Raw genomic sequence first — 13,766 nt, forward strand, 5'->3', positions numbered from 1 at the left:
ATTTAGGGGCTAACCAAATAACAGGCTACAACTAAGGTAATGAGTGGATAGTGGTGAAGACTGAAATAGTGCATTTCCAACTAAAAACATCCAAAACTAATCTATTAAAAAATAGTGAGATGGCAAGTAAATACAAGCTCAACAATATCATAGAAGATAAAACCCTATTTACATAACAACAAAAAGGATAAAAGCATTATGAACAATCAATAAGAAAATGGCAAAGCTGTATGAATATTTCCATTATACAACCTCTGCCTATAAAAATAACTGTCAACAAATCTTGATCTCTTCACATTGTTTTTCATAGTGATACATATACAACAATCCTAAAACTACTTTGCATGTGTTATTAGATTGAACATCTGAGAATATACAAAGAGATCATTGTGGGATTGGAATGAAATTGAAAGTTATCAGTATAAACTCATCATTTCTAAGAAAAATAATAGCTTGTCTCCAAATATGGCTACTATCAACTTCTTTCCTCCTTGTATGTGCTCACCTTTGAGAAGTGGTACCTATGTCTCCACCTGTCTGAATCTGGGCTTGTCTGTGTCTTCTTATACCAATAGCAAATTCAGGTATGCCTGTCATTGTGCCAGTTCCAGATTATGCCTTTAAGAGGACTGGCAGTTTTGCTTCCTACTCTCACTCTTGGAATACCACATCTCAGAATCCAGGCATCATGCTATGCAAGCCTAAGCTGCCTAGACAGGCCACCTAGAGGTGCTCCCATTGATGATGGCCCCGGCTGAGCTGAGCCGACAGCCAGCATCAGATGCCAACCCTCATAGTCCACTGCAGTCAAACCTTCAGCCAGCTCCAGTCCAAGTCACCAGTTAACTACAACAGCATGAGAAACCCAAATGAGAACTGCCTAGCTGAGCCCATTCAACACACACAACGGTGGGTGACAATAATAATTTGTTGTTTTAAGTCACTATGTTTTGGGGTGGTTTGTTTATGCAGGAATGGAGAGCCAAAACCTGTTGAAAGACCCTGAAAGCAATACATTCCAGAAACTCTGATCTCAGCACCCAGATCAGTGTCCAGATTTTGCTATCATTCTATGCTAAAAGGAACCAGTTTTTGTTCTAGGGCTGAAGCAGGCAAAGTACAAAATGAGTCTAGAACATCTTGTGATAGAAAACAAAGGATTGCTAATAAATAAATAAATAGATAAGCAAGTCAAAAGGATACAAGTAGGCAGTTTAAAGGTTCTGGGGCAATTTGAGAATCAAAATAAAGATAGTAATGGATTGAAACAAAATTGAATAAAAAATAATGCATGACTTCATACTGATAAGAAAGAAAGAGGGGAGGAGGAGGAAAGTAGGAAAGAAAAGAAAGAAGAAAGAGAAAAAGGTCAGCTCCATCCTTACAGCATAGTGTTGACTAATACAGAGAAGGAATTCTGAATTAGAAAATCATCACTTTACAGCTATTATAAGAAAAAGTGGTTTTAGGCAACAATCATTAACAGATGCTAAATCAAGGTGGGGAAGGGGGTCGGAGAAGGAACAAGGTGCTCAGATAGGTCTCAAAGCTTCTCTCCATTAATTCCTTATTAATTACAAAAGGGAGAATATTAGCAATACAGTGGAGAAAATAGACAAAACCTTATCACAATTAGTATCACCAAAGAGGGGAGGGAGGATAGGCATCTTGGGCTGCCAGTCATGGTTCCCTGAGAAAGACATGCCTGTTATGCAGTATTGCAGCCAAAAATGCATAACCTAAAACCAGTCATGAGGAAAAATTGAAAAACCCAAACTGGGCGACATTCTATAAAATCTCTGGCCTGAATCCTTCAAATGTGTTGTTGGTGTCCTAACAAACAAGTAAGCAAAGACCAAAGAAAACCAGAGGAACTGTTCTAGGCTGAAGAAACTAAACAGGCAAGACAAGGAAATACAAAATGTGAACCTAGACTGGAGGAAGTTGCTTGAGGAAACATTACTGGGATAAGTGGATGAAATATGGAGAATAGAGAAATATATCAATGACAATTTTCTAAATTTGATTATTATAGTAGGGTCATGGCATTTACCATTGTACTTAAGTTATGATTGTTTTTAGAAAATACACATTGAATTTTTAAGAAGTAAAAGGGAATGGTATATGCGATCTGCTGTCAAGTAATTTTAAAAACTGTGCAGGAAAAAAACAAAATACTGTGTGTGTGTGTGTGTGTGTGTGTGTGTGTGTGGAGAGAAAAAGAGATGGAGGGAGAGAAAGATAAATCATATATGGTAAAATGCGTCAAAATTGGTAAGTCTACATAAAGCATATACAGATGTTGTTTGTTCAAATTTTCAAAGTTAAACATTATTTTTCAAAATTTTAAAATTATAAAAGACACTGGGAACTACAAAGACAAAAACTGTAGGTAAGTCAAATATTACCCATGAGCTGCCAGTTTTTGGCCTCTGATTTAAAATATCATTTGATTTACCTGAAACAGTTAAGGAAAAAGATAAACTCCCTCCACTGATTGCTGCGAAACTGGATTCAGTGAAAATAAAAAGTTGTAAGCCTTTCACCTCAAGGCTGATTCTACGTTGTAATGCCTGCATGTGATTTCTTCCTGAAAATTAACTTAAAAAGTAATGGAGGTGAATTTCAAAACAAGGCAATACTGTGTTGTAAGAATTTCAGTTTTGAGTCAAAGACAGAAGGATCATCAAAGGCTCACAGAATCAGATTATCTGCCTGCCCAACTCGTTTCCTCTTATCGCAGAACAGAAGTGCTGTGCTATCTGGCGGCTTGTAGGGGAAGGGGCTATACCATGTGACAGTTTTCCAGATAACAAACTTTCACCTTCAATGCTCTTTTAAAAATCATGATTTTTTTGTAACATATTCTTGTCATTAGGGTACACTTTCATGTATCTTCTTCTCATCAAGTCCTGAACACAGGACTTAGGTTCAATTTGTTGATAGAGTATTCTTAAAAGGCAAGAATGTCCTTGGTTAAGAAAAAATACGTGGGCCTCATGATAGAAATGCAGATGAATTACCAGACCCAGCTCTTCAACCAATATGCTATATTAGTTTTGGCAAATGATTTATTTATGACTAAAGTCACTAGACTATTTCATCCATAGAAAAACTGAGTTAAATTAATCGTCCCCAAGATCCTTCTAGATCTAATAATCTCTCATCTCAGAAAGCTAATGTGCCTTTCTCTACTTAAGAGTGGAGATGTAGCCATTCATGCCTCTTGTCCATGTACTTTCTGTGCTCTCAGAGGGGGAAAATGTTTATTTTGGATCCCCAATATATGTATTTGTTATATATGTATATGTTAATTTACCTAAGATATTTATTTACTGTTCCACTCATAGGTACACTGAAAACAGCACATACAAAATAGACTCAAAAGAAAGAGACAAAAAGTAAATTATAAACAGGACCTATTACTTCTCACTTACTCCACTTTGGATACCACCACTTGTAGTAGAAAAACTACATTGTTTTCACAGGGCATTCAAGGGCAGAATTCACCCTCCTAGCTTTCCTTCCCATGCTCTCTTCATGCCCTCTGCACTCCTGCCACCAGGGATCACTCACGCTTCTCTGCATAAGTCAGATATCGTCACACCTCTTGGTCTCTGCTCTGGCTCTCTCCTGTTTGTCTAGTCAGGGACAGGGTGGGCACAAACATCACACGTATGTTACCTAGTATTTAAGGCCCTGACCCAAGGTCAAGGAGTCCCCCACTGTGAGGGGACCAGATGAACCCAGAAAGAGGGTAGTGAGTTGGAACCACAGTGTTCCTGGCTCACACAGAGAACTGCACTGCCTTGAGAAGGTAAAAACCAAAGAAATCCCACAGACTGGGAGTTAATGAATAATGTTACAGTAAAACTCACACAAGGAAGGAAGTCTTGTCTTTGTGGTTACCACTAATGACCTTCTGTATGTAAAAGTAATCATGGTTCACTCCAGGGACGAATAATGTGCTTATTGTTTAACTGGGTGCTAAGCTAATGGTAAAAATAAGATTGATTACTTTTAGAGCAATGGAAGGTCCTAGACCAGAGATTTTTAACCATTTGTTTGCCAAGAACTCCTTTGAGAAGCTGAAGAGATGAGCCATGAAAACATTACAATCATGTGCATGCTCTTATGAAAAGCCTGTATTCCCTGGGACACCAGGCTAACAGGTTCTAGAGCCTCATTTATTTCCTATGGTTTCATGATTTTCATGTACAATTCATTATTTGTGTGTGTTGTGCTTTTTCAAAATCACTAGTGGGATGCTGAACAACTTTGAACTCTCAACATTCACATAAGGTCTCCAGAAGCATTTTGGCAGATATATCAAAGCGCAAGAATCAACCCAAACTTCCCAAGAGTTTTAGCAATGCTTATTTTTACATTCATAAACAAAACATCTTAAATTGCACAGTTTACAAGTTCCAAAATACCCATGTTCCTAATAAAATGAAGAATGCAAAAATAAGGTTTCAATGTATACTTGAATTAGTATCTATCCATGGTAAGTCTGGGAGCCTCCTAAGTCACCAATTGTCAGTAAAAAAAATCACACAAATTCCTAATGGTATGGCTAATTCATGTGACTATTCTAATATATTTGAATCAATAAGTATTATTTGTTTTATTAAACCTAAGTCAGCAGAAAGTTTTGTATGAATGTTTCTGTTATAAGAAACTCTTCTTTATAATACATTCTTGTATTATAGCAAGAGATTAGCAGCTATAAGAATTCAGCTGAGGTGAATATTAATAAGGAAGGAATAATTTTTAAAATTTTGGTTTTGACCTCAAAATAGGATGACAGATCTACAAAATCTTAACCTATGTGTGGCTCTGATTATTCCTCTTTTCTAGATGACATTTTATTAACTTTTAAGGCATTCATTACACTTCTAAAAATTCAGTTGCACATGTTCCTTTAAAGCAAAGGGAATATTTCAACCTGGTTTCAACAAGATCTGATTTAGAAAGCAACGCCAAGAAGAGAACAAAAGAAAAAAGAATTCTAAGATACACAACTGGCTCCCCCTAAAACCTAAAATATCAGGATACTCAAACATCTCATCCAATATTTCTGTCCTCACATTTCCCATGTGATACACTGAAGGCTTTATAAACACAAGGCTGGTGTGTAATCAGCCAAGGTCTCAAAGGACAGGCTATTTCTTACTCTGTTTTTGTTGGGACTTTGATCTTATCTCTTCTATTTATACCAAACGAAGCTCCTGTTGCCTCAACAGTTACTCCAGTTTGGGAGCTGAGGAGACAACACTATTTTCGCTGGAGAGACCATGAGTGGAAGGGTGGACATGGGAAGAGGAGAGAAGCTAAAGTACAGAGAGCAGGCTGAGTGAGCAGCACATGGGCTAAAGCCACAGACATTCTGTCCCAGAGAACCTCAGGGATTGTGACGTGAAGTCAAGCTCTAGTGAAAAACTGTATTCGGCCACTGTTTTCACACAGTGAGATAGAAATTAAATGATAATAAATGGCTGCTTATTAATAAAACTATTTTATTAAAATGTCTTACATAGTAATGTCTCCTTAATCATTCAAATTGCCCAGAATTGGATGTGCAGACTTAAAATTAACACATAGGTTTAGAAAACTCTAGCCGTCACGTGGAAAGGAGAAGATATATTTTGCCATCTATAATTCATAGAAGAAAATATTTACTCCAAAGACAAATCTATCTACACTAGTTGGCTAGAATCTAAGATGTAAACCTATGATACGTATGTATCATAATATTGGTCTAATACTTATGATTTATTAGGCTATAATATATGGCCTAATATTTCATGATTACATAGTAAACACTATGCTATGCCATTATGATATGATTTCCCCTTTCTTCTTCAATCTCCTAAAATGTTCCCAGTTGAAATGACTCTTGAATAAGGTCTCTCTTCTATCATCCTATGTCACTACTTTAATTTACTCTCCCAGGTTTCTGGCCACAAGGTTACCAAGGTCAGCATTACAGTAAGTATGTGGCAAATCCACTCTCCTTCACACACAGGAAAAAGCCCAGCTCCTTGGCATGGTCTGCAGGGCCCTTTGAGGTGTGGTGTTGTCTAACCTCCTTGCCTCCACGCCCGCCCTATAATGATGCTTTCAACATCCCTCTTAGGCTTCCAGCTTTCTCAAAGACTCTCCCTCTCCCCATAAGAACATTTCTTTGGTCTTCCCCTGAGCCCTATTAATACTTCAGCACCAATTCAAATGTCATCTCCTCTGTAAAACTGTCTTTGACCCACCCATGCCCTGTCTTCACTCCCACAGGGAAGGTAAGTGTGCCTCCCTGTTCCTGCAGCATTTTGCTCATATCCTTTATAACTCCGGCATGGAAATCCCTGGGCAAAATACCTTTGAAACCAAAATCGGTCAAAGGAAGAAATAAAGTTTAAGAAACCCATTCATTTCTTACAAGCAGTTGTCCCATCTTTCTCTTGACCAGGATGCAGCAGAAAAGAGCTCCATCCAACCTCACCATTCCAGATAAACCCAGCTTGCCCATGTAATTACCTATTGATATGTAGATGACCACTTTCTCCACCCCTTGAAACACCTATTGACATGCAGATGAACTAAAGCCAGGAGAGAGATTCTGGAATATTGCAATTTTACCCACAATTTATTTGGCACTTAACACATTTTCATGCCATGTTAGAGCATAGAGACCAACTTCAAAATTGGCTCTGACATAATCACTGTGTGATCTCACTGAAACCACCATAGCTCCCTGCACTTAATTTCTTCATCTGTAAAATGGGAATAAACATAGTTACCAAACAGAACTTTTATAACAGTTCAATAATGCATTGAAGGATCAACACAGTTCCTGGTCAAAGTAAAAATTCAACAAATAGAGCCAAAATAATTACTATTAATAATAAATATGTAAACCTCTATATAAGGATTATTAAAATTCCATGAGGGTAAGAACTATGTTTTTATACAATCTTTATCACACACACACATAAATTAATTTTTGGTTTATCTCCTGGGTATCTGAGTGGATTTACTTTTTGATGTAACTCCAAATGTAAGATTCCTTCCTAGGTTCTTGTCTCTGGAAAACATGTGCAATCTGAAAAGGATGTACTAAATTCCAAATAAATTATAATAAGGCACAGGACCTGATGGGGAACATAGTTTTCAGTAACAACAGTGGTTTGGTGATGTGCTGAGAATAATGTATTCTAAGCATTTATACTTCCTTTCATTTAAAAAAATACCTAAAATATTTTGGTGAAGGAGATAACAATGGGTAGGGTGAGTGTTTGAATGTGCATATATACAGAATTTATATTATCATGGAATAACCCAAATATTTGTATTGCTCATTCCCAACAGTTCTAGATGTCCTAAACATTCCCCATCCCTCTAAAGGGATTAAATTAATACAGCTGTATTAAGTACTTTATGTGAACAGAATTTTAATCATAAACATCCCTTTAGTGTTTTATACTTTAGATCATATTCAGGCCTCTGAACAAATATGCCATTTCAGGATCTTTATTTCCAACCTTCTAGCACATCTTCCAGAAAATAATTTGCATTTTATAAACAGATGAGTTATGGTTAAAATCACACTGATGAAAGCAGAGCACAACATGTCTTACACTTTCCATGGGTTTCTCTGTTGTAATAATAGCATTTATTGACATCAGCAAAGCCCATTTCCTGCATCATCCAGAATTCTCTAGAATTTTTATTATATATTTTAAATTATATTTACATTTTATTATATATTTAATTATATTTAAATTATATATTTTATTTATATTTGCTATCTTTTAATTCTCTAGATATCTAAAATTTTTATAGATAGATATATAAATATGCAATTGGCCTAACTTGGCTAATTAGGTAACGCTTACCCAAATTCTAGAGCCCACAAGGCCACTGCTCTCTGACTGGGAAGGTGTGATAATAGCTAATGTACTTAAACTGCCTGGGACTTTACATGTACTCAAGCACTTACATTCCAATGAAGGTTGCAACAGTCCATATTCTTTTCTTGAATAGATATGTTTCTGGTCTCATGCTACCCAGTTCATTGAACGACTGTTGCCTCTAGCATTTTCTACTAGAAATATTTTAGGAACTGGTAGCATCTAACAATTATATATTTTAGAACATAGATTTAAACTAGAAACAAGTCAGAAGACTCTGATAAACATTACTGGAAATGAAGACTCCTGGCTGTCCATCTCAAGATGTGAATGTGGAAGACTCCACCAAGATCCCCATGTCTGGAGCCCTCAACACTTTGGTGCTGGACTAGCATAGCTGCTCTATCAGGTGGGAGACCTGAGCCAGCATTTTCCCATCACTGCTTACTTCCCAGACAACCTTGGCTATGTCTCCTCATGTGAGGTCATTTTTTTCAGGTGTAAATAGGAACTAGAAATATCCTAAGGACAGACTATTAGTCTAATTTTTAAGGTCTCTGATGGTTCTAGATCAAGGATTTGTTTTATTTCAGTGAGCACCAGAAAATACATACTAGAATTTTATTCAAAAAAGCAAAAAAAGCAAATCTGGGGATATATCCCAGGTCTAGCATATATATATATATACATATATATATATAACCTACTTTATGTTTCTGTACCTAAAGTTTCTGCACCCACCTTTCATTATTCTGTTCTCTTGCTCTTGAAATATCCCATCTTCTACTCACTCGTCTTCCTGTTCATACCTTGCTCATTCTTCCCAATGATGTCTTATCCCCCAGTTGTCATTGGTCATTGTGCACTTACCATCTCTGCAGCCAACGAGTACTGATTATAGTTTATCCTCTCTGTTGTGTCAGACATATAGTGTGTCATTAACTCTAAGATGCACATTTTTTCATATTTTAACATCTCTCAAATTCAGATGCATCTTGATCAGTGACATAATGCAAATATAATTCACTATGTACATCTTTTTCAGTGGCACAAAGAGTTATAGTGTATATTATAATCTATGGCAGCTTACATTCTATGAAAATTAGTCTCGCTGGTATTTGAAATGCCATCTTATTCACTAACCATATCCTGTCTGTATATTTTACTTCCCCAACTTGTATATGGGATTATACTTTAATATTATTGTACCCCTAACTGCTAGAATGTTGTTAATTATATCTTAGAAATTCATCAGAAGTTTGATTAACAATTATGGAAACAAAATGACCCAAGGAGCCAAGAGAGTCTAGATTTCCAAAGAAAGATTCAATTGCATTTCATTGTACATTAGCATAATGTATTTATTGAGCTAGAGATATGAACTGGTATGTTTTAAAGGATTTTCAATAAGGATTAAGTTAAGAGAACCATTTTTATCACTAAGACACAACTAGTTGTTTTCTTTTTCTTATCTTTTCTCAGACTTTCCCAGAACCTTAACGATGGTAGGAATCTCTTAAAGTGTTTTTCGCCTTTCCATCTTTCTGCACAGGATTTTATGTAGAAAGTCCTAAGTAAAGTAAGAGAGTCCTAGGGGAAAATATGACTAGGCTTTAAAAATGAGTGTTCTATGTATTTCACAGTTTAGTGTTTTTTGTCATAGTGAGAATTCATTCCAAGGTATTGTATGCTCGACTGTATTGATGTTTGCTGAGTTTATAGAACTCTTAACCACATACAGTCCACAATTAATTCAAATGCAGAGATAGCATTAAACATTTGTATTCCAAGGGTCTGGTCAATAGTGGCTCATCTTTTAAGATCCACTATATTGCATATCACATTTTGGAACCAGAAATTAATTTTCAAAATTGCACTGAGTTGTGTATCTCTTCATGCTCTCTCACTGCTGCCTCTAACCTCACACATAGAGTTACTAGGTTTTAGCTCTCTCCAGGCCAGGTAGAGATTCATTTTATAAACACTGGCTACATGTGGGTACTCTGCCAGCCCAGTGAAAATGCAAAGAAATTACCTTCAAGGGACTTATGGTCTAATACAGCCTGTGGGACCCCACCCACCTCCTGAGAAGTCCCCGATGTTTGGAAACAATGAAACCTAAAGTTCTCCTCAACTTAAGCATAAATGTTTATATTGAAGCTGTGATGTAGTAGATATTGCAGAAAACAATATTTCATCCCCCATAGTTCATCTGGATGTCAGAAGCCTAAAAATAGCATAGTTATGTCTAAAGGAACTAGTACCAGAAGAAATAAAGATATTAAAAAGTCAGTATCTATTTGGCATAAAAAATAAGTTTTTACAGTTCTGAAACAGATGCATTTTCTGAGCTCAGAAAAGTCAGGAATCCAGGCATTGAGAGTCCAAGGAAAAGAACCCACTTTAGAACTCTGAGAAGTGTGTTAGAAGGGCTGCGATTTGCTGTCCCCTCTGTGCGGTCACAGAGACACAGGAGGAGATTGTGGTTATTTGACACGAAGCCTACATGGGTCCAGGTCACATCCTCACCCTGGCTGGGCAAGATCTAACTACTATCTCTGGGTGCAGACATCAGACCACGCAGACTGGTGGCAATGCAGACACCTTTTTGAAAGCTGAGACTGACAGCAATCCAGGGAATTTCTAAGCATATATATATATATATATATATATATATATATATATATATATATATATATTTGGTGGAAATGTTTAAGAAAATACATCTTTGACATCTTGGGGTTCATAAATTGTTTCAGAATGAGAGCTAATCATTCAAATAATTTTATTTTCCTTTGGAATTTATATATATGGTAATCAGGTCAAATGAATATTAGCTATAAGAATGTGCAAAGTCAAATAAATTTATCCCAGAATTTGGAAGAATAGGTCCTGCAAAATTTAGACTGCAAAGATGACCCATTATATGATAAAATAACATTAAGAAAGTGTTAGGTAAAAACAAGTAGATAAATATATTGTTCATTTTAGAATTACTGTAAAGTTAATTCTAGCCCATCTACCACCCAAAATATATTTCCCTGAGTGCTTAAACTTGGTAAAGAAAATGAAACCAAATTGGGAATTTACCACCTAAATTGCAATTTAATTTCTAAAAGTTCTCTTAAAAATTTCTTTTGGTTAAAAAATTCATGTAACTATCAACACAGCTATGCATACACAATCATATGGTTTAATAGATGCAAACAAACCTAGTTTAAACCTTATTAAACTGTACATTTTAAACATGCACACCTTCTTTTATGTCAATTATATCTCAACAAATCTCCAATAAATATCTACATAGGTATTTATGAAATTATACTAATATACAAGACAATGTAATGGAAATAAAGTATTATTTAAGGGATAGTGTTTCAGAGAGAGCTTGGTATTAGTGCTTTATTCAAATCTTTAAATCCATTTATCAGAATATCCTTTCTTTTAGAAGGAGAACTTGTTGAAGCAGCTGTGATGAAAGGATAATAATGCTAAATAATTAGTCAATTTAGAGGTAATTGTAAGGTTGGAAAATAATGACAATAAAATTATAGCTGCAATTACTGGAAACCTGGAAATACTGCAAAACACTTTCTTGCTAAGCTGAGATAGCAAATACTAGGCAGAAATCAAAGGCTATAAACTGCAGAAGACAATATTCATAACAAAAACAAATATAACAAATAGTAAGCATGGTACTTTATTTATACTCTACCATACTTAATCCCAGCCTCCAAATATACTGACTAATTTATAGTTGTGGGAAGAAAAATTCCTCTTAAATTAATACAATGTTAATATTAATGTAATTGTATCAATAATAATTAATATAAATAATATTAATATAATGGAAATATAAAGTAATCTTCAGTGACTTTCTGTTGAAGAGATTAGGTAAATTCTTAAAATTAACACAAGTTCTTTTGGATAAACTCAGGCAGAACAGACCAGGAGAAAGTATGTATAAACTGAGTGCCATTCTAACAGGAAAAGGCACTAGGTTAAAAGGAATTGTCTTTGCCAGGGCTCTCCACCCTTGTGAATTTTTAAATATAAACCAAACATTGGATAATTCAGTGTGTCGAAGGAGGGACATACATGTAAAACAGTTAGTAAGTCTATTGCTGGAAGTTTTGGACCCAACAGGAGTTGAAAGCAAAGCAGGAAAAATAACCAGGAAAAGTACCAGGAGAAATAGAACATTTATTTCTGATTTTATGCACACATATACATATAACAATACTATCTAGCATGTGATTTGAATTACAAAAAATGTAAAAGCATGAAAGTGTGTATTTTGTGCTAAACAGTTTGCCAGGACCTTCACAGCCACACTTTGTCCAACTGTAGGAAGGCATGGTGAGGTGGGTTTCCTGAGGGCAGCCCAGGGGATGCTGAGGATGCAGCTTACTGGCAATGCCAGGACTTCATGGCTTTCTGTGAGTACAACATACACCAGCATTTGGGCAGATTTAGGACTGTGGTTGTATGAAGGGAGGTCTTTAAGGAGACAACAGATAAAGATTGGGCTCTTAAACAGTCATAGTCCATCACACAATTCTATTAATAGCAAATTCTCTTGGTTATAAAACTAGTTAAGAACACAAATGGTTCTATTAAAAGATGAATACCACACTATTTAATCCTTACATATGTAAAGAATAAGAGCCTACTATAGTATTAGGGGACTAAAACTTTAACTTGGAAAGATGATGGCTTGTTGTTTTCATGTTTTGCCTCCTTCCCACCACCGCTAAATAGCACTTTTCCTTGAGTAGCATGTATGGGCAAAGTAGACATGGAAATAACACATTAATAAACTTTAAAACGATTTTTGATAATGACTACTTTTTGGAGAAAAATATAGCAATCATGTTCCTTGAAAAATTTGTTTTTAATTTGGCTTTGTCTTGGTGACTATTAATAAAAAAAAAATCCATCTCTCCACAATTTGGGGTGGTGGATTATCCCAGTTTTGGTTGCCACTCTTCACAGTCTTGTTAAATTAATTCCATCATGGGAGGAAATTGAGATGAAATTCAAGTCCAGCAATTTTTCACCATAGGATGGAACTTCATGGGAAAAAAATACCATAGTTAGTAAGCATGTCAAGCAATTGTCATTATCTGTAGAATCCAGTAAGCTAGAATAGAGCAAGCACTGTCTCTGGGGACTCCAACTGTACTTGTTCCAAATTCCCCCTTCTTGTTTAGTAATTATACCATCTTAAGCAATTTCCTCAATTTTGTTGAGTATTCAGGGTTTTTTTCCATCTGTGAAATATGAAGAATAATGTCCATTATAGAATTTTTGTGAAATTAATGTAGCTGATATTTTTAAAGCACAATCCTCAGCACATACTAGAAACATAGTAAATGGACATGATTACTGTCATTTTCAATGCTCACTATGATATATCCCTTTACTATGCTCACTAGTAATTGAAAATTGCTTCATGAACAACTCCACATTGCATTCGCAGTTAGCCTTGCATGAGAAACAAGTTAGTTTGGAACTGCATGTAATGAATGAAAGAATAAGGCTCTTTCCAAAGTTGCCCCAGAAGCAAAATCAGACACCTGATAGTGGATGTCAGCCTTGAGAAATAATGACAACCAGAACTATGGGTAAGACAGAAGTGTTATACTGCAAGAGTATAATGCATAGAAGGTAAGTAGAATTACAAGGACTATTCAAAGGTCTGCCAACTTTTCCCCTCCCCACCCATCCCTAGGAAAGAATACCAGGAACGATTCATCTTCTTAAAATGAGAATTTACTTTGATGCTAAAGTCCAAAGTTTCAAGAGAAAAAAGGTTCAAAACATATACCATCTGTCTTCCCACACCCTGTCCCCTGC

This window comes from Manis javanica, chromosome 2 (genome assembly GCF_040802235.1).
Source record: "Manis javanica isolate MJ-LG chromosome 2, MJ_LKY, whole genome shotgun sequence".
NCBI classification, from domain to species: domain Eukaryota; kingdom Metazoa; phylum Chordata; class Mammalia; order Pholidota; family Manidae; genus Manis; species Manis javanica.